The 24,569-nt window shown below is 47.6% G+C and overlaps 1 protein-coding gene across 3 annotated transcripts in view; it reads right to left on the bottom strand.

Annotated features, from left to right (window-relative positions):
- Positions 1–24,569, bottom strand: part of LOC144755275 (uncharacterized) — a 113,364-nt gene that overhangs the window by 38,656 nt on the left and 50,139 nt on the right. The window lies entirely within an intron of this gene.

Consider the following 24,569-nt stretch of genomic DNA (forward strand, 5'->3'; position numbering starts at 1 on the left):
GTGTCCACAGTAGGCAGAATGTCCCACTGCTATGTACCCACTTGCACTCTACCTAGAGAGAGCATTGGGTGGGTGGGTGCAGGGTTATGTGACTGGTGGAGAGCGGTGGGTGGGTGGTGCAGGGTCAGGGGCCTGGTGGAGAGAGTTGGGTGGGAGGGTGCAGGGTTGGGGTCCTGGTGGAAAGTGTTGGGTGGGTGGGTGCAGGTTCAGGAGCCTGGTGGAGAGCGTTGGGTGGGTGGGTGCAGGGTCAGGGGCCTGGTGGAGAGCGTTGGGTGGGTGGGTGCAGGGTCAAGAGCCTGGTGGAAAGTGTTGGGTGGGTGGGTACAGGGTCAGGGGCCTGGTGGAGACCGTTGGGTGGGTGCAGCATCAGGGGCCTGGTGGAAAGGGTTGGGTGGGTGGGTGCAGGGTCAGGGGCCTGGTGGAGACCGATGGGTGGGTGGGTGCAGGGTCAGGGGCCTGGTGGAGAGCTTTGGGTGGGTGCTGAGTTAGGGGCCTGGTGGAGACTGTTGGGTGGGTGGCTGCAGGGTCAGGTGGCTGGGGGCAGGTGGAGAGCATTGTGTGGGTGGGTGCAGGGTCAGAGGCCTGGTGGAGAGCGTTGGGTGGGTACAGGGTCAGAGGCCTGGTGGAGAGCGTTGGGTGGGTGGGTGCGGGGTCAGGGGCCTGGTGGAGAGCGTTGGTTGGGTAGGTGCAGGGTGAGGGGCCTGGTGGAGAGCGTTGTGTAGGTGGGTGCAGGGTCAGAGGCCTGGTGGAGAGCGTTGGGTGGCTGGGTGCAGGGTCAGAGGCCTGGTGGAGAGCGTTGGGTGGGTACAGGGTCAGAGGCCTGGTGGAGAGCGTTGGGTGGGTGGGTGCGGGGTCAGGGGCCTGGTGGAGAGCGTTGGTTGGGTAGGTGCAGGGTGATGGGCCTGGTGGAGAGCGTTGGGTGGGTACAGGATCAGAGGCCTGGTGGAGAGCGTTGGGTGGGTACAGGGTCAGAGGGCTGGAGGAGAGCGTTGGGCGGGTGGGTGCGGGGTCAGGGGCCTGGTGGAGAGCATTGGGTGGGTGCAGGGCCAGGGGCCTGGTGGAGAGCGTTGGGTGGGTGCAGGTTCAGGGGCTTGATGGAGAGTGTTGGGTGGGTGGGTACAGAGGGTAGAAGGGTGCAAGGCAGAGGGGAGAAGGGTGCAAGGCAGAGGGGAGAAGGGTGCACGGCAGAGGGGTGAAGGGTGCAAGGCAGAGGGGAGAAGGGTGCAAGGCAGAGGGGAGAATGGTGCAAGGCAGAGGGGAGAAAGGTGCAAGGCAGAGAGGAGAAGGGTGCAAGGCAGAGGGGAGAAGGGTGCAAGGCAGAGAGGAGAAGGGTGCAAGGCAGAGGGGAGAAGGGTGCAAGGCAGAGGGGAGAAGGGTGCAAGGCAGAGGGGAGAAGGGTGCAAGGCAGAGGGGAGAAGGGTGCAAGGCAGAGAGGAGTAGGGTGCAAGGCAGAGGGGAGTAGGGTGCAAGGCAGAGGAGAGAAGGGTGCAAGCTGAGAGGAGAAGGGTGCAAGGCAGATGGGTGAAGGGTGCAAGGCAGAGGGGAGAAGGGTGCAAGGCAGAGGGGGGAAGGGTGCAAGGCAGAGGGGGGAAGGGTGCAAGGCAGAGGGGGGAAGGGTGCAAGGCAGAGGGGAGAAGGGTGCAAGGCAGAGGAGAGAAGGGTGCAAGGCAGAGGAGAGAAGGGTGCAAGGCAGAGGAGAGAAGGGTGAAAGGCAGAGGAGAGAAGGGTGCAAGGCAGAGGAGAGAAGGGTGCAAGGCAGAGGAGAGAAGGGTGCAAGGCAGAGGAGAAGGGTGCAAGGCTGAGAGGAGAAGGGTGCAAGGCAGAGAGGAGAAGGGTGCAAGGCAGAGAGGAGAAGGGTGCAAGGCAGAGGGGAGAAGGGTGCAAGGCAGAGGGGAGAAGGGTGCAAGGCAGAGGGGAGAAGGGTGCAAGGCAGAGAGGAGAAGGGTGCAAGGCAGATGGGAGAAGGGTGCAAGGCAGAGGGGAGAAGGGTGCAAGGCAGAGGGGAGAAGGGTGCAAGGCAGAGGGGAGAAGGGTGCAAGGCAGCGGGGAGAAGGGTGCAAGGCAGAGGAGAGAAGGGTCAAGGCAGAGGAGAGAAGGGTGCAAGGCAGAGGAGAGAAGGGTGCAAGGCAGAGGAGAGAAGGGTGCAAGGCAGAGGAGAAGGGTGCAAGGCTGAGAGGAGAAGGGTGCAAGGCAGAGAGGAGAAGGGTGCAAGGCAGAGGGGAGAAGGGTGCAAGGCAGAGGGGAGAAGGGTGCAAGGCAGAGGGGAGAAGGGTGCAAGGCAGAGAGGACAAGGGTGCAAGGCAGAGAGTAGAAGGGTGCAAGGCAGAGGGGATAAGGGTGCAAGGCAGATGGGAGAAGGGTGCAAGGCAGAGGGGAGAAGGGTGCAAGGCAGAGGGGAGAAGGGTGCAAGGCAGAGGGGAGAAGGGTGCAAGGCAGAGGGGAGAAGGGTGCAAGGCAGAGGGGAGAAGGGTGCACGGCAGAGAGGAGAAGGGTGCAAGGCAGAGGGGAGTAGGGTGCAAGGCAGAGGGGAGTAGGGTGCAAGGCAGAGGAGAGAAGGGTGCAAGGCTGAGGTGAAGTAGGGTGCAAGGGGAATGGGTAGAAGGGTGCAAGGTGGAGGGGGAGATGGGTGCAAGGCAGAGAGGAGAAGGGTGCAAGGCAGAGGGGAGAAGGGTGCAAGGCAGGGAGGAGAAAGGTGCAAGGCAGAGGGGAGAAGGGTGTAAGGCAGAGGAGAGAAGGGTGCAAGGCTGAGGTGAAGTAGGGTACAAGGGGAAGGGGTAGAAGGGTGCAAGGTGGAGGGCGAGAAGGGTGTGAGGCAGAGGGGTTAAGGGTGCAAGGGGGATGGTGATGAAGTTAAAAATTTGCTCCCCCTCCCGAAAACATTTCTGCGGATGTCCATGATCAGAGTCCACCTCACGTACACTTCTTGTAACGCCACAGAGCTCCTTGAGCCTTTCTCTAGCCTGGTTACTTTTAGTGGGAGTGCTTTAAGCTACTCTATGATGGTGTTGTATGCATTGAGATGTACTTTATAAGATCTTTGTGATTGCAAATAAGGTTTTATGACAGTGATGGCTACTCTCTGAATCCTTCATCACATCTAGGCTTGATTCTTCATGTAGACCAGCGGTTCCCAAAGGGTGCGCCGCGGCACCCCGGTGTGCGGGTAAAAAAATGGTGGGAGCCACGGCCAACTGCCAATTAGGTCAAGGGAGCCACGGGTCAAAAAAGTTTGGGAACCACTGCTATGTTGTATAAGATCATATGCAGCCTGCTTCCTGTCCCCCATGGCTCCTCCTGCGCCCCAGTGTTTCTTGTGCCCCACCTGGCACATATAATGTCGGAGGATGGTGATGACGTTAACATTTTGCCCCCCCCTGGAAAAATTTCTGCGGATGCCCATGAAAACCAGTTTAGGAGATTGTACTGCGTAATTTATTGACCTAATCCTCCTAAGCCACCCAGAATCTAGTTCTTTTTTTTAGAGAGACAACCATGATACAACTTATTAACTCTATTAACTGAAGTGACCCAATCCAGAAGCACGGTGGCAGTGGCGATAACCACTTTAAACAGCTTTCTCTTCTTGCCAGGAGGATTAAGATGAATAATAAGTGTACTTGTAGTTTTGTAAGTTTACAGTTATCACTCTCTCCTAGTAGGACCCCAAAAATAACTAGGGCTGAGCTTACCTCAATTTCTTGCCCCAGAACCTCTGAGATGGTCTTACCAACATCTTGCCAGAAGCCCTGGGTCTGGAGACACAGCTGGAACACATGCAAGTCATCCGCATTCACAGAGGCACACTTCAGGCAGGCCTTAGCACCTTCGCCATCCACCTTTGAAAGCCTTTTAGGGGTCCAATAGGCTCTTGGAAGTGTAAACAGATGATTCCTTCTAAGAGGAGCTGCTGTGACAACAACCCATAAAGTGTGCATCGAACTTGCCATAAGAGTGTTATATCGGCCGATGGCAGGTCTCTCCTCCAGGGCTCTTCCATAGGCATTGGTGGTGGGTCCCCTTTTAACAACATCCAGTACTATTTGGAAGCTCCTTTACATTGGTAGAGTGGCCCAAGCAGAATGTTTTCACAATCTTAATTTCCTTCCCCATCTTTACCTAAACTAGCGGCCCAGCTTGATAACTGGTAACATTAGAATCTAGAAAGTCTCTGATTTGTGATGTTACTTAAAAACTCCCAAGGATGTAGTTTTTTATTTTGCAAAAGTTGACCCCATTTGTCAATCCCTTCTTCCTTCAACGGAGCAGTCAGATTATCCTTAATGCACTTGGGCGTGCCTGGGGAATTCCAAATAGGGGCAAGCAAGCTATAATATGGAATCTTCAAAATCCTTCTAGCCTGATACCAGAGCTTGTTGACAGATCTCAAGACCTTTAGTTTGGCTTTCTTAAAAAATGTAGGGTTACCAAACTTTAAAAAAAAGCAATCGCCACCCAAAGGAAGATTTTTCGTCATAGCTTGGAGGAAGGGAGGAAAGCATGAAGAGCCAAAAAGAAGCGATCTTACATTTTTTAACTGGAATGGCCATTAATAAAAACGGAAATCGGGGCTTGCGATACCACCTTCTAACTTCAAACTTCCCAATTTCTTCCAGGCGATCCTCACTCCTTAACTGGACCAGACAAAACTATATATATATCGCCTTGCAGTGCTTTTATTGTTTTAAGATTAAAGGATAGAGGGATTACATCAAAAATAAATGTGAATTTTGGTAGGATTGACATTTTAACCAGATTGGAGCGGCCCAAAATAGAAAGAGGAAGAATCCCCCAGCATCTTAATAGTAATCTTGACTCTTTCATTTTTAGCTCAAAATTTATCTGGGCTAGCTTGGTAATGTCATGAGTGACCTGCACCCCTAAATATCTAATTTCTTGTTTGATAAATGAGTTGATGGAGTGTGTGTTCCAGGACATGATTTCTGTTTGTCGGTTAATTAGATAACCGGAGACCTTCCAAAAATCCATTAGGAGTTCCTCCAGCAAAGGTAAAATATTGGTGCACTCCTTTGTGAAGATCATTAGGTTGTCCGCATATAGGGCAACTATTTTCATCCACCCATTCCATTCAAACGGTGCACAATTTAGGCTGGCGCTGATGTTACATGCAAGAGGCTTTATATACAAGTCAAAGAACAATAGGGACAGGGGTCAACCCTGTCTTGTTCCTCGCTCCAGCTTAATTGAGTTAGTGAGGTTCCCATTAACCACAATCTTCGCTGAAGGAGTCTTAGAAATGGCTGGTTAGTCCGGCCATGAGCTCCACATCCCTCCTCCGGCCATAGTGGTTTCTTTCCTTTAACGTCCTGAGACCTGCTGGGCTTACCTCTGCTCGTCTGGGTCCCCCGGCTGGGCTGGAGCTCGGGCAGTGTTTGTTCTGCCGTTCTCGGAGGAGCTAGAGAGTTTCTGAGGACTTTCTCGGTTCCCGGCCACCCAGCCGCTTGGCGCTCGGCGTTCGAGTGCGGCAGAGCTGGCTGGTGGGTGCGGTTCTGCTCCACGATTTCGGGAGGGGGCGATTATTGCAGGCTGCAGTCGGCGTATGCCTGGACAGGTGTGCTGCGTCACAGATTTCCTTCCAAGGTACTCCAGGCAGGGTCAGCCCCTGCTGGGTGCCCCATGTTGCAGGCTCTATATCCAGTGGGCTTGTTGTGCTTGAGTCTCCCTGTGGGCTTCTCCCTCAGACTTGCAGGGAGTGTCAGTCTCCTGTCTCCCTTGCAGTGCTTCCCCTGCCCATGAGCCCTAGACGAGCTACGCATATTGGTGCCAGGAAGCTAAGTGCGACCTGCACTTCTAAAATAGCACTGCGGAAGAAAGAAAAAGAGAAGCTTCCCATGTGAGTACCACACAAGGTGACCAAGTAAGAAGGGGAGACGTTTTCTGCTGTGCATGATTTGCTTGAGTCAATGGGTTCTCCTTCACAGCGTGATGGTCTATCTGGTGAGAAGGTGGTTGAACTCCCAAAGCAGATATGCGCTAAGGAATAAAATAAATTGGTATTGCGGACACTCCTACATTTCCTTTTACACAACCATTAGCCCCAGTTTATGGAAAAACTGTGACCAAAAGATCTAGTAGAAGACAGGGGGCAATGCCACCACAAACCCAAAGGACTCTTCTAGATCTTTGGCGCAACAGAGAAAGGAAGCAGCCCAAGTCGGGATAACCCCATCCTTTAGATCCTTTTTTAAGGTACTGGCTAAGGTACAGTTTACATGGTTAACAACCCCCGAAACTGCGGAGCTGAATCAAGAAATATGGGTGCCTGTCGTAAGCATGGAGCCTAATAACCAAAATGAAGTAGCTGTCCACTTGAGTATCGTTACCTCTAACAGGTTTCAGGTTCTAGGCGAATGTGATAGTAAATCACTTAACCCCTCTGCAGAGGTGAAACAGTTGTCTGAACACTTGGTTCCTACTTATCTCCCGAGTTCAAATAGTCCAAAACAGCTGGGACTGGCCGAAATGTTAGAGGCCTTATCTTCTGAAATTAGAATGAAGTTTGCTTTATCAGAAAGGAATCAGTCTAAAATCCATGACGTATGTACAATCCTCGGTACAAAAGGGGGTGGTGATGGACGGAGCATCTGAACCAATCAAACACTCAAACCCAGTCAACAGATCTGGGTTTAATCCATCACCGTTCTTTAGCCCACTCTGCCACCCCAGTTCAGATATGGCCATATGCAAATCAGTCTGACCCTGTGCCTCATGGGAAAAGTCCAGCCCAAACTGCCAAGCCATGCCTTCACGGGACCGGACTCAAGCTTCCTAGGACCGGTTTCTGGCATTACAGCCGTCTTCAGCCAGGCTTGCTCGAATCCAGTGGTAAAGTGAGCAAGGGACTCACCTCAGCACACGTCTGCAGGCTAAAGACAATAATAATGTAAAATAGTGGACACAAATTATAAACAAAGTAGTCGTAATCCTTTCTAGAGTTCTTAGCCAGCCAACACGTGTTTCGTCGCCACACTGGGAAATTGTCCCGTGACTTTTTCAAGGTTAAGTAAACAAATAAGAAATAAAGAGGACATTGTGACACCATACAGAAACTGGTGTACATCTGACAAATAAATAAGGCCCACTGTGACTTAGTATGGCTGCAATAGCAGATAGGAGACACATTAGCATACATGCACAGTGTGGCCCCCTCGCAGCCCAACTGAAAATGGAAGAAAACTGGTGGGTGGAGAAGGTCTTATAATCTGGATCTTTAGAAGGGACCCCAATAAGCCCCAGTTCTTAACTTAAGTGGTGATGATAATAATGTGCATGAATATAGTGGCTAGGTGAATGCAAGAACAGCCCCATATCAATGATATGCGGGAAAGCAGCAAAGAAAAAATGGAAAAGTGCAACATATACCAACCAATTCCAAAAAATCATGCGTAAATAAAACATCGCCAAATACCTCCACTGTCTCTGGTAGTAATCTATGGTGAGGGAGAAGAAAGCAATAGTAATAAAAAAAACAAGTCCATCCAAGGCCTAATCTGACCTAAGAGAATGACTGAGCAATATCTAATCACAGTATCACCTACTTCTCATTTGGTGATAATTCCATCCCACATGTATATAGGACGATATTCCACAGTTCAGGTTGAGTATCCAGAATTTGCGAGTATGGAGGACACATGATTGTGTGTCATTTTGATCTGCAGAACAATTCTCTAGTTTCTGCATCCAATGCTCCCTGTATGGGTAGGAACAGATACAAGCAAAGTCCGAGACTTTCACTTATGGATATCAATTCTGTAGTGCTTCCTTATCTCTTTAAATGAATGGCGGTTTCAAAGAAATTAACTAATTAATTGCTGAAAGATTCCCAAGATATAATGCTCAATTATCTAGGAACATAAGACCACGTTTTCAGGATAAAAGAAGATGTAATGGTCTTCCATAAATCCATACATTTACAACTATTGAGGGGCTGGAATCCATGGTCTTCAGTTCCGGGAAGCATCTAGTTGAACTGGAAAGGGTAATGCTGGTGAGGATTGGTCCACTGACATAGCCTCAACAGTATTGGGTCTCTCGTTAATCAGTCTCCTTTTCAAGGATGAACTTGCTAAGAAACTGGGTTAATCTTTTCAGTTTTCCTGCTTTGGATAAAACTCAGTAACAATAAAAAAACGTTGTTGCATTAAGGTTTTCGCCTGGGCAGGAAGAGGCATAACTTTCTCTATCAAACACATTCACAAGACCCACACAGACCTCTGCCAAAGGGGCTCATTTTGTTCTTGTTCAGAGCAAGTGGAGCACAACTCATACAGCTCACTATTGTCGTGTCACCCTTCAGTGCGACCAAAAGAGACTTTAGCCAGTTCACACAGAGTCCAGAGGTTTCCATAAACACCCCCATAATGTGGAGATTCAGAGGGCCCGATAGCTGCAGTTGGGTCAGGAAGATTAGCACATGGTCGGCGTATATGGCTATCTTATCCTTGGTGCTTTCCCCCCACTTCCATCCCCGCACCCGAGCATTGCACCGGATGAGTGTAGCCAGGGGTTCCATAGCCAGGGCAAAGCGAAGGGGAGAGAGAGAGGGCACCCCGGTCTAGTACCCCTGTGGATAGGAAACGGTGTGTAGAGCATTCAGTAATTTGGCACTGGGCATAGGGTTCCCTGTAGAGGAGTCGGACACAGCTATGATATTAGAGGCCGATACACATGCTATGCACAACCTGGTTTAGGTAAGACTAGTCAACCATGTCAAAGCTTTCTCGAAATCAACTAGTAATAGCGCGCTGGGGTCAGTAATCTCCGGACTATGACCAAAAGCAATATTAAAGCACTGAATGCAGTGATGGGCTCTGCGGTTTGGCATAAAGCTGCATTCTCTGCATGAATGAGGTGGAGCAGCACCTGCAGTAGTTTGTTCGGCAAAACTTTGGTGAAAAAAGTTCTGCGTTGATCAACAAAATGGGATGGAATGAGGCACAGGTGGCGGACGTTTGCCCCTTCATTGGGACGACTATGGGGGGCACATCCAGCTCCGGGTCAACGAAGCCCTGCCATTCAAAGTCAGAGAATAGATGCACCAGGTGAGGAGTAAGCACAGAGCAAAAACACCAATAGTTCTCAGCAGGGAACCCATCTGTCCCTGAGGTTTGACCAGTATTCAGGTCTCGTATGGCCGCCTCTAACTCATCTGTCGGGATTGCAGACTCCAGGTCCCCATTTTGGAGCGCAGTGAGTCTGGTCAAAGTTACATCATTAAGAAGCAGGCTAGTACATTCCTGCGTGGACCCAAGGTGATGGGAATAGAAGGCTTGGTAATAGACAGCAAATGCTTCCGCTCTAATGTCAGGAATGGTGAGGTACCAGCCCATTATGTTTTTGATGACGGGGTTCCTGTGAGATATCATTTCGACCGTTGCAAGCAAGTAGAGGAGTTTCCTATTCTTATCACTGTTTTCGTAGACTATCTGAGTGGTGACCCTCTAACACCAATGAGACTCATCAAGCATCAGCTAGCGCAGTGAGGCCCTATCTACCTCAAGTTGCCTATGAATACCCTCAGGGGCCCCGGCGGAGCAGCATCTTTTGAGAGTGAGTATTTCGGACTCTAGACATGCAAACTCATCCCCTTTGAGCCTCTCCACCCTGCGGAGGTAGGATTTAGCAATTCCCCTTATTCTGGCTTTGCTGGCCGCCCATAGTGAACCAGAGGAGGCCAATTAACCCGAGTTAGTCTCAAAGTAGAAGTCAAGTTCTGTCCGAATGTGCTAGCTGAACCGCTTACCCGTAAGGCACTAGGCGTTAAGCCGCTATATCGGGTACCTAGTTTGGACTGGAGCCCCAAAATAAACGAGCACCAGGAAGTGATCAGAAATGCCCCTAGGGAGTATGTGCTCTGCAGTCATGTGGAGTATATCTGTGGCTGGGAGAAGAAGGAGATTGATTCTCAAGAAGGTCTTAGCTGAGGCCAACATGTGAGTATATTCCCTATCAGTAGCATGCCAGGCTCATCTGTCGATGCCCGCTGGGGAGGCCAGGGGAATTCAGCTCAGGGCCTGGTGCAGAACCTCCCCCCACCCCCAGCCACCCCAAGGATAGTAGTCCTCTGGGGAAACCCAGAGACGATCCTCATATGTAAGCAAGTGAGAAGGTAAGTAAACACTAAAAAGGTTGATATGATTGCCGTCTAGTATGCCTTCCACCATTAAACAGCAGCCCTGTGAATATGAGACCGTCCAAGTCACTGCCAAGTAGAATGCTTTGTGTAAGAGTATAGTCCTGTCCCTGGACCGCCTGATGTGTCCCACATGGTAGGCTTGGTCGTAGCAGAACCTACACAGAAAGGAGCAGTCGGTGCCCAGAAGAGGAGTCTCCTGCAGCATCAAGACCGCTGGACAGGTTCTTTTACCATAGTGGAGGATGGCTGTGCACTTGATCTGGTCCAGCAGACTGTTGCCGCTCCACGTCAAACCTTGGAAATTAGCCATGCTAATGGGTAGATGTCCTAGGCCCGGGGTCATTTTTTATTTTAACAGAGTTTATATAGCGCAAACTTGACCCGGTATCGGGTATCATGAGGACACATATTCATTTTTGTTAGGCACGGGGAGATTAAGTGATTTGCCCAGAATCACAGGATGCTCAGCGTCATTGCAGAGACTCGAACCCGGTTCCCCAGATTCGAAGTCGACCGCCCTAGCCATTAGGCTAACTCCTCTCCTCGTCATGGTGTGTATTCGCAAGCAGCTCCCCAGCGAAAGGCCTGCAAGTGTAGGGCAGTGGTGAGTGCATGCAACGCTTGGTGTGTGCAACAAAATCAACAAAGCAAAAGCAACAGGAAAAAACAGAAAACATCCAATACCTCCCTACTCCTCCTTTCCCACACTTCCACCCCAGCAGTATTTGTTGCCCCAATATAGTCGTACCAGCATAATGTTTATCATAAAAACAGGCATTAGAGGTGGACTTCCTCCTACAAAGGATCAATTGACATGGAGTCTAAGGGTATGCACGCGAATCAACCCGTTCAGTGACTTCATCTGCCCTCCAATGACAAACTCACTATGGTGAGGGCAACAAAGGAAAAGCTGTGGTTCGCTACATCCTTGGGGGAGATCGGAAAAAAGAAGCAAAGATTCACCCATCAGTTCCCATCACAGGCATTCTCCTGTGAGTAACCGGGGGATGAGGGGGGGGGGTTGTTTGGGGGAGGGCACTCCAGGGTGGGGGTTCATTGTTCTCCTGCCCGAGACCCCCTTCAGTTCCAGAAGAGTCGAGAAAACACCTACGGCGTCTATGCTCCCTCCCGGGGGGGCTCAAGACCCTCCTGGCTCAGACATCCCGCACTGCTTCAGCTATAGTGGTCCCTAGACCCCTCGGGGAAAGGCCGGTAGGTCCCACTAGCGGAGCTGAAGGCACTCAGTAGGCTACTGAGAGGCCTCTGGCTCATAAGGTAGTGGGTGCGGAGACGCAAATCACTTTCAGCTTAGCCAGGTACACAAGTAAATTGGGCAGGAATAGGTCTCTTAGTTTGGCTTTGACTGCATGTAGGTAGTTGGCTCTGTATATAATATACAAAAGTAAGGTATAGTGTGCACAGAGTCCCGTGGATCGCCAAAGCTAGGCAGAAGTAAAAGTAGATAATACCTTACTCACTATTTGTGGTAGTGTGGGCAAGCAGTAAGGCTTTATCAGAGGATAGTGTTAAGTATTTATTGTGCACACTCAGGCAAGAGATGATGTCATACACTCATCAGACAAATTTGTGTGTATAAATATAATATTTAGTTGTGTTTTATTTTCTAGAACCAAGCCAGGCCTGGTACAGGTAAGTATAATAATACTTTGTAAGAATAATGCAGTTAGCTGCAGTTTGAACGCAATTAATTGGTTACAGGTAAGTCATGTGTTTATAAAAAACAGTTTGAATTACTTTTCAGATTATTTTTTAAGTTACTTTCTCTACTCAGTGTAATATGCCTAGATATACATTGGGACATTTCCTAGATAAAAGGTAAGTAAATCAATTTTTGTACATATGCAGTTTCCTAAGGTTTCACACACACCAACTGCACACACAGAACAATTTTCACAAGAAAGCACTCAATGCAGTCCTACCAGAGAAAACCAGGTTATCGGTTTAACAGTAAGTATTTAGTTTGAGAGTTGGCTTCCTGGGGTTAGAACAAGGGTTCCCCCTGGGTCGTGGATACACTCTCAAAGCACCCTCAGCGGTACTAGGGCGGCCAGGTGCGGAGTGCTGAGGCCCAATGTTATCCAATGGGGGATAGGGGGTCTCCGTGTGTGGCTGCAAAGCTCCTAGGATTTAGCTCAGGGCAAAGGGGTATCCGATTTAGCACACAAGGTGCACCCACAGCGGCACAGGGGTGGCCAGGTGCAGGGTTCTGTTTTGGTGTCAGGTTTCCTGTTGTATTCATTGGGGATTGCCTGTTTTGGTTTTTAGCAGCAGTCTTGGTCCGGGAAGTCATCCTGGAGGAACCAAAAGTGGGGCAGGTAAGTTGGAGGGCTCTGGGACGTAGGTGCACCTCAGGTCCTCTTCTCCAGGGTGCAGGGGTGCCTTTTGAGGCTGGATTTCACTTTACCGGGCTAATTGCGTTTGGGGCGGGTGCCCGTGCAGAGACTGTAGGTGACGTCAGGGAGTCCTGAAAGGGTCGAACCATGGTGAACTCGTGCTCTGACATGCTAGGGGACCTCGGTGGGACCAGTGGGCCACTCGGACCAGGACCATAGGCGTTGGGTGCAGTGGTGGTTCCAGGCTTCGGGTTTCTTTGTCCGCAGCCGGCTCAGAGTCTGTCTTGGGAGTTTCTTTTGAACAGAGCTGTTGTTCACTGGAGATCTGGTCTTTGTTGAAGGCAGTCAGTCCTGTCAGGGGCTCTAGAGGTCGCTGGCTGCAGGACAAGGCGACTTTTCTCCGGAAGCTGCAGACGGGCTGGTATGGTAGGGGCCAAGTCAGTTCTTCTCTGCAGTCTCATCTGCTGGGCATCTTCTTTAGTCCTTCTTCTTCTTAGGTTGTGGGAATCTGCCTTCTTGGTTCAGAGCAGCCCTAAGCCAAAGCGCTACTGACCTTAGGGTGACCACACCCTTGGTGTGTTCATCCCACGTGGGGGAGTGGGCAAAATCCCTAATCCTGATTGGAGAGTGCCTGCCATCTGCAAGAAAGCGGGCCCTGAAGAGTGGACTTCAACTCACCGGTAGGCACACCTTGTGGGCTTTTCTAATTTTTTTCCACCTGTCTTCCCACTGTAAAGGAGGGGAGACAGGTAAGGGTGCCTGCTCCTAATTGCACGAGAGGTTGGGGGTCACGTTACAAAGGCGGCAAGGTCTTTGAAGCTCCCCTGCCACAGACGGCTCTTCCTGACATGGGGCAGGTATGAACACCTCCACCCAGGAAAGGCTTTGTATCTGCGCTCAGGGAGCGAAGCCTCCCACCCCAAGGATCAAGTACCATGTCTCTTGGTGGCAGGCTGGTGTTTACCAGTCAGGGAACCCACCAAAAACTGGTCGTTTTTCACGGGGCATCTGCCCTGAGTGCATTGTATAATAAATCCCACACTGGCATCAGTGTGGGTTTATTATGCTGGGACGTTTTCTACCAAACTTTCCAGAATTCAGTAAAGCCATTATGATGTTGTGGAGTTCGTAATGACCACCTCCCAGACCATATACTCTTCATGGCTTTACTGCACTTACAATGTCTAAGAATGGACTTAGACACTGTAGGGGCACATTTCTCATGCAACTGTACCCTCACCAGAGATATAGTGCACCCAGATAGAAGGGTGTCTTACTTATACCACAGACAGTGGGTTGCAAGCATGGCACACAGGAATGTGTGCCATGTCGACGCTTCACTTTTCCCTGCACCAAAACACGCAGCCTGCAATGGCAGTGTGTGTGTATTATGGTACAGGACCTCTAAGGATGACACAATATGTGCTGCAGCCCTTAGAGGCCTTCCCTGGTCACAAGTAACTTACATGTTGCCAGAGAGGTGCCAACTGGGGGTGCAAAGGTACAGTTTTGGGAAAGAACATAGGCCTTGGGAACCTGATTGGCAGGGACCCAGGGCACATCAATTCAAAGTGCATCAGAAATCTGGCACAAAGTGTGTGTGGGGGTTCCTGCAACAGAAACCGAGCTTCCTACACTGCATCAAAGGATTTACGCTGAGTCTGAACCAACTTGGTATAGTCCAGAAATACCATGTACAACTTGAGTCAAGGTGGGAGAGACCCCTTTTTGCGGGACTCGGCAACAGAAACCCAGCTTCCTACACAAGCCCCTCCCCATCCCAAAGGCCAGGATACTCAGCCAAACCTCAGAGAATCTTCCTAGTCTTTCAGACATGGAAGAGTAGAGGAAGTGGTTTGAAAGTTGCAGGACCTGCTCTGCCTTACATCCTTCTGTCCGGGTCAGTCCCTTGGGGAGCTGGCCTACCTCAACAATTTTAGAACCTAATTCCAAATGCCCTTTCCTAACTCTTTAGTGTCTTTACCCCCATCTTTTTAGTTTAGGTTCTGAGGTGCCTACTTCTGCAAATTCTAACTTAGTTAGAGCAAACCCCAGCTTACCCACAAAGTTTACCTACAGCTTCAGTAACACCACCATAACCAACAGGGTCAGGGGGCCTAACTTGCTACTTGGCAGGGGGCTAGACCACCATACCAAGGAAAGTGCTACCATGAAGGTTAAGACCCAGCAGAGGGCACTGACAGCTGTCAGTGCTCAGAACCACACCTTTTATCTTCACTGGTATGTGAAGGGGCTAACTTACAAGCTTCTTCAAGTTCTGGTTGCCGGTCTGCTGTTTTAGGGTAGGAGGCCACTACACTGTGTAGCGAACTTCCTCTGTTCTGCAAGCTGGGGAGCTACCACATCAGACTGGACAGTTACCTGACTAGTCAGGTCTTTGTGTTTGCTAGGGAGGACTTCACCAGTACCAATTTCTGAGTTCTCCCTTACTGGGATAGAATCTTCCTGGCCCACTGGAACTGTGGCTAACAGTTGTCCACCTTCCCTACACTGTCTCTTCCTTTTCTTTTGGGGCTTATCTGTACTAACTGGAGGTTCACCCCCCCCCTCTCCTCCAGGTTCCTTGGATGAGGTCTGGCACTGGGCCAGTACCTCGCTTTGGCTCAGACCACCTCTGGGTGGTCATTCCCAAGAGACCATCAAGGGAGAGGTCTTTATTGACTACCACCTTACTCCAACTAAGAGACCCAGCTATTTCTAGGGGCACTACAGCCACAGGCCTAACAGTGACCTCCCCTGGGAGAGCACTTACTCTTTTTTCCCCCTGGGACATACTGGTTTTGAGAATACCAACCTGTCTTGCACCACAGTGAGACTGACACAGGTATCTCTCAGGGCAGTGGCTGGGATTTCATTCACCTGTAGGTGGTGGAAGGATCTAATTCCATCTGAAGTCTCCGACTCACCATATAGGCTCATTTTCCAGTTGAAGGCTAGGAGAACTTCCTCATCTGAGGAACCACCCTCCAAAGCTACACTAGCAATCCTTGGAGCTACACTAGGGGGCTCTGTTTTTAGGACAGCTAGGGTCCTTGGTGTGGAATCCTGTCTTTCGACAGTTGTGACACCATACCTTGTTGGGATCTCAACTCTTACCTTGGTACCCAGTTTTAGTTTGTGAGGTGTCTTTGGACCCATCCTCCGTGACAGGTTTTTGGGGGGCTACCTGGGACTCCTTACTTTTATCTTTAAGAGGCTCACTGTCTTGACTCTGGGGAGGCTTTGTAACCCCTTTCTTTTGGACACCCCCAGTGGACGTCCTGGTCACCCTTGTCGTGACCCAGTGGTCTGCCTTCTTTCCAAATTCTTGGGGAGAAATTGGACCTAGATCTACCAGATACTGATGCAACTTTTCATCAATGCAATTACTTAATATCTGTTCTTTCATAAACAAAGTATAACGACCATCATAATCTTGCACTTTACTTCCAGTCAACCAGCCACCTAGTGTTATCATTGAGTAGTCTATAAAATCCACCCAGGGCTGACTCCGGGTTTTCTGAGGCCCCCCGAATCTAATTCTATACTCCTCAGTAGTGAGCCCAAATCCCTCAATCAGGGTGCCCTTCATGAGTTCATAGGACTATGCTTCTGCCCCACTAAGGGTCAGAAGTATGTCTCTGTACTTACCAGCAAACAGTTCCCAAAGGAGTGAGTGTTCCTATGTGAGTTTTCTTCACTTTTCTGACTTCATAAGCCCTCTCAAAGGCTGGGAACTACTTTTTGATATCGTCACCATCCTCAAATTTAGGGACAATCCCTTTAGGGATTTTGGGATCATAAGATTGCTCTCTTCCCCTATTTATTAAGTTGCTTCCACCATTGATGGGAGCTAGGCCCATCTCTGCTCTTTCATTTTCTAGAGCCAGAAGTCTGGCCTCTAGGTCTAATCTTTTGGCCAACCTTACTAAAAGGTTGGTCTCTTCATTGAGGCTGTCCTCAACAGTCTCAGAAGCACCTGACCCACCTGAGTGGGATCTAGGTGCTGTGAGTTGTATTCTTTGAGTCATGAGCACAGGGGCACTGTTCTCCCTAGGTAGTGAGTGGGGTTGGAAGTTATCCTCATCCCCTCCATCCTCTTCCCCATCTGAGAGGTCTTCACCTTGCTCAGTGGGGTGGTCCTTAGCATACCCTGCCAACAGCTCCTGGAGCTTTTGTTTGGAGGGATGGGACCCCATAGCAACATTTTTGAGTTTACATGGAGACCTTAACTCCCTAAATTTAAAATGGAGGTAAGGGGTGAGGTTGAGCTGCTCAACCATGTTATCTATGTCATTTATGTTTTCACTAACAGTTGGGTCCTTGTTAAGAGACATTCTACAAAAAGAGTCTAACCCTCGTACCCCTAACTATGGTGAGTTTTTATTTTTCAAAACTTCTAAAGGGACTTAACCAAGGCCCTAACAAGACTTTGGAAAAATCTGTCAATTAACAAAATTCTGAATTCTGAAGACAATTTAAGAGTTCTGTTGTGTGATCAGTTGTTGACCAAGTCAGTCCAACAAATGCAAAGTTGTAGACCCGACCGCTGATCCACTAATGTAGGAAGCTGGCTCTGTATATACTATACCAAAGTAAGGTATAGTGTGCAGAGAATCCAGTGGATCCCCAAAGGAAGGAAGAGTTAAAAGTAGGGAATATCTTGCTCTCTATTTGTGGTAGTTTGTGCGAGCAGTAAGGCTTTATCAGAGGGTAGTGTTAAGCATTTACTGTACACACTCAGGCAAGAGATGATGTCACACACTCAAAGACTGAACTCAGACCAATTTGTTTGTATAAAAATATTATTCTGTTGTGTTTTATTCTCTAGAACCAAACCAGGCCTGGTATAGGTAAGGATAACAATACTTGGCAAGAATAATGCAGTTAAATAAAATTGTAATGCAGTTGAATGCAATCGGATTGATTACAGGTAAGTCATGTGTTTATAAAACAGTTTGAATTACTTTTCAGTTACTTTTCATATTACTTTTTACGTTACTTTCTCTACTCAGTGTAATATGCCTAGATATCACACTGGGACATTTCCTAGATAAAAGGTAAGTACATTTGTTTTTGTACATATGCAGTTTCTTAAGGTTTCATGCAAACCAACTCCACAATTTTCACAAGAAAGCAGTCAATGTAGTCCTATGGGAGAAAACCAGATTATCGGTTTAATGGTAAGTACTTAGGTTTGGGAGTTGCCTTTATGGGGTTAGAACAAGGGTTCCCCCAGGGTCGAGGATGCACTCTCAAAGCACCCTCAGCGGCACTAGGGCGACCGAGTGCAGAGTGTTGAGGCCCAATGTTATCCAACATGGGAAAGGGGGCCTCCAGTTGGTGGCTGATCACGAGCAGGCCACAAGGTTGTGGGACAAAGTTTCTAGGGTTTAGTTCAGGGCAAAGGGGGATCCGAGTTAACACACAAGATGCACCCACAGTGGCACAGGGGCGGCAGGGTGCAGTTTTGGCGTCGGGTGCCCTGTTGTTTGAGATGGGGATTGCTGGTTTTGGTTTTTAGCTGCAGGCTTGGCCCAGGAAGTCTTCAGGGAGGAACCAACAGCTGGTCAGGTAAGTTGGAGGGCTTGGGTACGTAGATACTCCTCAGATCCTCTTCTCCAGAGCGCAGGGCGGCTGCATACAGGGTGTGTCTTTTGAGGTTGGATTTCACCTTACCGGGACACTCGCGGTTGGGGGGTCTCCGTGCAGAGACTGCAGGCGACGTCAGGGAGTCCTGGAGGGGTCAACCAACGGTGGACTCGTACTCTGGAGTGCTGGGGGACATATCTGGGACTGGTGGGCCACTCTGACTTGGGCCGTAGGCTGCGGGTGCAGTGGTGGTTCCAGGCATCGGACTTCTTTGTCCACAGCCGGCTCAGAGTCTGTCTTGGAAGTTTCTTTTGAACAGAGCTGCTGTTCACAGGAGATCCGGTCTTTGTTGAAGGCAGTCAGTCCTCCTAGGGGTTCTGGGAGGTTGTTGGCTGCAGGACAAGGCCAATTTTGGGCAGGGTCTTCGGAAGCTGCAGACGGGCTGATAGGGCTGGGGCAAAGTCAGTTCTTTTCTTTACTCTCCTTTGCTGGGCGTCTTCTTTCGTCCTTCTTCGTCGTAGGTTGCGGGAATCTGCCTTCTTGGTTCAGGGCTGCTCCATAAATACTGTATTTAAGGGGCATTTTAGGGAACTTGAGGTCTGTAACCAAAGGGCTACCTACCTTAGGGTGACTACACCCTTGGTGTGCTCACCCCATGTGGGGAGTGGGCACAATCCCTAATCCTGATTGGAGAGTGCCTGCCATCGCAAGATGGTGGGAACTGAAGAGTGGGATTCACCTGGACTCTCCCACCTGAAGGGTGGAGTTGGCAGAGGTGGGCACATCTTCTGGGCCGTTCTAATTTTTCCCGCCTGTCTTCCTGCTGGTAATGAGGGGAGACAGAAATGGGACTGCTCCTGATAGCAGGAGAGGGTGGGGGTCGTGTTACAAAGGCAGCAAGGCCTTTGAAGCTCCACTGCCACAGATGCCTCTTCCTGATCCTGGGCAGAGTGTGAATACCTCCGCCCAGGAAATGCTTTGTTTCTGGGCTCAGGACACCCCATGGGCCAGAACCATGTCTTGTGGTGGCAGGCTGGTGTTCTGGTGCATCTCTAAGATGCCCTCTGAGTGCAATGTATAATAAATCCTCCACTGGCATCAGTGTGGGTTCATTTTGCTGAGACATTTGCTACCAGACCTCCTAAAATTCAATAAAGCCATTATGGTGGTGTGGAGTTCGAAATGACAAACTCCCAGACCATATACTCCTCATGGCTTTACTGCATTGAAAATGTAAAAGAAAGGAATTAGACACTGTAGGGGTACAGAGCTCATACAACTGTACCCTCACTAGTGGTACAGTGCACCCAGCTTCAGGGGTGTCTTACCTATACCATAGGCAGTGGGTTGCAGGCATGGCACACAGGAATTCACTTGTCCTGCTTGCCCCCCAATCACGGCAGGGCATCACCAACAGCCATGGCCTCTCAAGTTGTGGGCCCCAGGCGGTGGCTGATCAACAGAGTACTGCCAACAGCCATGGCCTCTCAAGTTGTGGGCGCCAGGCGGTGGCTGATCAACAGTGTACTGATGGCGAAGGGAGGGGGAGAGGCGCAGTCCACTGGATTAGCCCTCATGCAGCCCCCCACCCTTGGCAGGCCCGCCTCCTGAGGGTCCAAATCCAACATAGGTGGGCTCGCTTTGCGGGGGGCACAATGAGGGCCTCCGAGTCGCCAGCAAGAGGGTGAGAACCACCAAACAATCAGGGGCTCAATGTTGACGGCACAGGCAGGCCCATGCCGACGTAGAACATTACACCTAGCAACCTGTCAAACTCCCCCAGTGCGGGCATCAGCGCCAGGAGGCTGCTCGAGCACCCCATGGCAGTGACAAGGGCCACCAGTATCTAGGTTGCGGATCTTGGCACCCGTGCTGAGCACCAGCCGCTCCTCTGGGCCACCGGCCAACTCCACCTAGAAGATGGCTGTCATCTTAGCAGGCTGCCACTCAATACTGCTTCCAGCGCTGTCCACGGTGCGCAGGACACGTGAAGTCCAGGTGGGCCACCTGAAGGTTTCCAGGAGCAACAGGAGCCGAGGTAAAGGCAAAGAAGTTTGGACTGAGGTGCCACTTTCCTTTTGTCATTAACAGAAATGTAAGGTGCCTTTTAAAAAGATTTGTTTAAATCTTGGCTTTCTACTTTTATGAATCCCAATAGAGTATCACTCTAACCAATGGTAACATTAACTATTAAATGTATATAAAAAGCCACTGTTAATACAGAAACTACAATAGAGTTACTATTTTTTCTAGCAAAAAGTATCAAATGCCATTGGTACTTTACATGTTTAAAGACCAGCCTCAATTACAAAAAGAGGATAAGGAGAGGATAATTGACTCCAGAAGAAGATAGTTCCTCATAACTGAAGAGTGTATGGTATACAAGAATCAATATTGGCAGTTTGAACACACTAAGAGTACCACAACAGCAGTTAAAAACTACAGAGAGGAAAAAGTATTTTTGGGGAGAACTTACTTTTTTTACCTTCAAAGTAATACTAATCACTGTGGAGAGAAAAAATGAAGTGAAGGGTGACTGCAAATGCCTACAGTACAATATTAAGTTACTTGGAATGGAGCATAGAATTATCCGATTAGAAGGGAATATATTTTGCATGTAATTCGGTTAATAGTCACATTAGGAAGGGGAAAACATGCTCTTTGTAAGACATAAGAGAAATAATTACTGAATGACTCCCTGATCAATATGTTTTAGGATTTTAAGCCCTTTCCACTTTTTGTGCAATTTTTAGATTTAGTTTCTAGCCAAAAGTTTGTATATTCGTTTTTATTTTGGGACACGGACCCAACTTTGAGCATCTGCTCAGCTTGGTGCCAGGGTAATGAAAATGAGACGCATATAATGTACTTTTGCCCTGAGTATTATGGGTGTCGCCGCAAATGGATCCGCCCAATATGTCGGGGTCTGGTTATAACCAGATATCTTGTAGTCCATAGAATCTTAAAAAGTGATACTTCTCTTGTAACTGTTTTCGCTGAGTAGATTGCTACAGGCCGTTGGGTACAAGAGAAGTAAAATTATAACAGCAGTAGTTTAGCGACTACATTTATACATGAACACTTCTCAACTTTTTTCAAAGTCACAATTGTTTTACTTTTTACAACCTTTATGAAATCTATGAAGAAATCATTAATGTTCTCCTGCAATTTTGCACTTGGTCTTGGGGTGCATATAGCACAGATTGCATATAGGAATGGAATTATATTGGTAAAGATTTTATTTCATGGTTGAGCCAATGTTTTTAAAATTGACTTGGATAGTTGCTGTTTTACGTAATATTTAAATTTGGACATATTTTGATTGTATTGTGTATGTGTACTTGGATGGCTCACAGCAACCAAATAAAGTACTACTACTACTGAATGAATCACATTTTCAAATGTGTATAGAGATCAACACAATGTAATTAAAACACAATTATTTGAACTTGTAACCATACTACAACAAATTGAGATTTTGATCAAGAACTTACTAGATTTTTGGCAACAGGGGATAATGCAAGATAGTATCCATCTGGAGCTGGATTGTTCGGATATTGCTAAACCTGTTCAAACCGGCCCATTTATAACAAATAACTCATTAACCTTCCTTAGATGTCTTGTCTAGACAATAGACAGTAATAACTTTATCAGACTGGGCACTTTCTGTAGCCACATTTAAAAATGCAACCAAGTGAAGGACACAATATTTAAAAAAAAAAAAACTGATGTTATTGGATTCACAGGAACAAATTTAAGCAATGTTGTTTTCACCACTTGCAATTCATGCACGGGGAGTACCAAAGCATAACAATACTATCTGACAAACTGAAGTTTGAGAAAAAAGAACAAAGGCTAGTAGATATTATGACTGATGTGAGAGTATTGGAAAGAAGAACATTACTTTCAGGTTTTTGCTGTTATTAGAGAGGCAGAAGTAGTTGGATTGGACCCAGCAGCTAGCCAGTGCACAGAAAATATTGTCATTTCTTAGTACTCAACTTGAAGTGTTGAGAACATATTCCTCGTTCATAATGGGGTCCTGAAAATCTATGGCACACTAGTCTAGTGGCATTGTAATACAATATGGAATTCATACCGATTGAATGCTCTGTGAACAATCAGATGAACTGTAATATTCTTCCTGTCAGCAGAGTGTAAATCCTAACAAGAAACAATGGCTTTGAAGAATGCCATAAGATGGTAGGATTCTCAAACAATGCAAATACTACCAAGCTGTACAACTAGAGTACATTTCTTCTAAGCTGGGTGCAGTCAAAACATTTAGAAAGGTCCTAACTGAATCTCTGGTCAGTCTCCTTATCACATTATGACATTTAATGAAGTATACAACTCCAATATTTGCATGAACAAGCCATCACTAGAATTGTTCAGTAGTTGCAGTCAAACATTTGACTGAATGGAAACAAGATACGTAATTGTTACCAATTTCCTTTGAAACAAGTTATCCTGGAGAACTAATGTAAAATAGGGCCTCCTAAATGAGAATCAATACGTCTAATAGTGTAAAAACAATTTGAAAAAAAAACTTAGGCATAGTAAAAGGTTTGATGCTCTGGGAACGAATCTGAAAAAAAGAACTAATACGCAGTAATAAATATGCTCCCAAGCTTAAACCCCTGGCGCCCTATTCCTCCCACCTCAAGGCCATCTGGGTTCTCTGTTCAAGATTGTTTTTCTACATCACAGATGTATTGACAAAGTCTGACTGCTACGTGGTGACAGCATGTAGAAAGTGATGTATCTGTTCTCACTTGTGGTAGTTTAAATGACTATGATTTATTTGTATTCATCTGGGGATATGCGATCATATGATACCAGTAGAATGTTTATATTACATGGGAATGTTTCTAAATCATAGGGTATGTGTTGTAAAATTATACTGGGTCTTTTTCTTAGCAGCAGTTTTGTGGTTTATTGTGGTATTTGCTTTATGTTATGATTGCGCATGTGTGCTAATGAAATAATGGGTATCTGTTAATGCTGTTTGACAGTGGTTTCCAACAGTTGTGCACTGCCTCAATACTGCTGCATGTGGTTGATAAGATTGCAGGGAGTAATATTTTTATAGTAAAGTGTATTGTATTATTACATAGTATATCCAGAGGTACAAATGTGGATAAATAGTTCTGCCATCAGGAACAACATAGTTTTAGCGAAATGAGCAGAGTACTGGTACCATTAGATGATATCATCAATGATGTCATTAATGGGTGAGTGATGTCATTTGAGAGATCATAAGCAGTGCATTAGGGAGACTTAGTTTTGTAACAACAGCCGCATTTTAATTATGGTTCAGCGAATTTAAGGGATTTTGTTAAACATAACTTTTGGTCTTATAAGCAAAGCTAACCATACCTTCACTATTACCTTTGGTATTTTTGATCATCTTCTGCATGGGACGGGTTTTGGACGTCAACTTCGGTATATGAGTGAATATCTCAAGAAGGTTCCACTGTAAAAATAATTCTTGTATGTCTGTGAACGGACTTTGGCTCCTTGCAGTAGGAAATGACTACAAGCGCTGTGCCCAACCTGCTATGGGCAGCCAACCCCTACAGTGCAAGGCCTTTAGCCATGTGAAAAAGTTGTTGGCTGCATGGCATGGCCAATGGCTAGTCCCAGAACCCAAACTTGCACGGGCAGGCATGCAAACCATATGACTTGCTTGCTACAGGACTTGGAAGGCAAATCACAACTCACACACAAAATACAATACTCATGAGCTATCCCTAAATGAAACTAAGCAAAGTACAATCTTGCAGATGAGATTACAAAATCACATTTCCCATACCTCTTTGATAAAAACAACAATGAATGCAGTAACATGTATCAGTTTGATTATATGCAGTTGTTTAATTACATTTTGCATTTAGGTGTTGTTAATTATTAGTGTAAATACTGTGGGTGCATAAAATGTTATTAAGTGTGTAAGCCATGGTTTGCATGGATATTGCGCGAGTTGTGGATGTTGCTCCGCACCATAACTTGCACATTTCTATGGTTTTTTGATTTTATTTTGTAACCATACCTGCACTTTAAGTGTTTTTTAAACATATGCGGAGGTATTCTAATCAAATCTAACCATAACTTCACTTTATCCTTCGATTATTCCATCTACTTTTTTGCTGTGTTTTTTCATTATGTGTCATATGCAAGAGTTCCCTTAACCAAATCTTCTCTGAAACACAGCTCTAGTTTACGCATCTAGCAAGAGGACCCCCATAGACCCGAAGACCCATAATAATCCCATGGGGCTCAACATCATGTGGTATTTGGCTCCAAGAGCAGTACTTAAATGACATGGTATTAACTGTGATGATCTGAAAAGCTTTGCTGACGCCTTCCAAGAAACTAAATATAATAACAAAATATTGCTATCTAGCACTTTATGAGGGGATGCCTCGAAATACAAATGTTACGTCAGGCAGCTAAGCATGGTTTACTCA

Source organism: Lissotriton helveticus, chromosome 5_1, assembly GCF_964261635.1.
Source record: "Lissotriton helveticus chromosome 5_1, aLisHel1.1, whole genome shotgun sequence".
Lineage (NCBI taxonomy): Eukaryota > Metazoa > Chordata > Amphibia > Caudata > Salamandridae > Lissotriton > Lissotriton helveticus.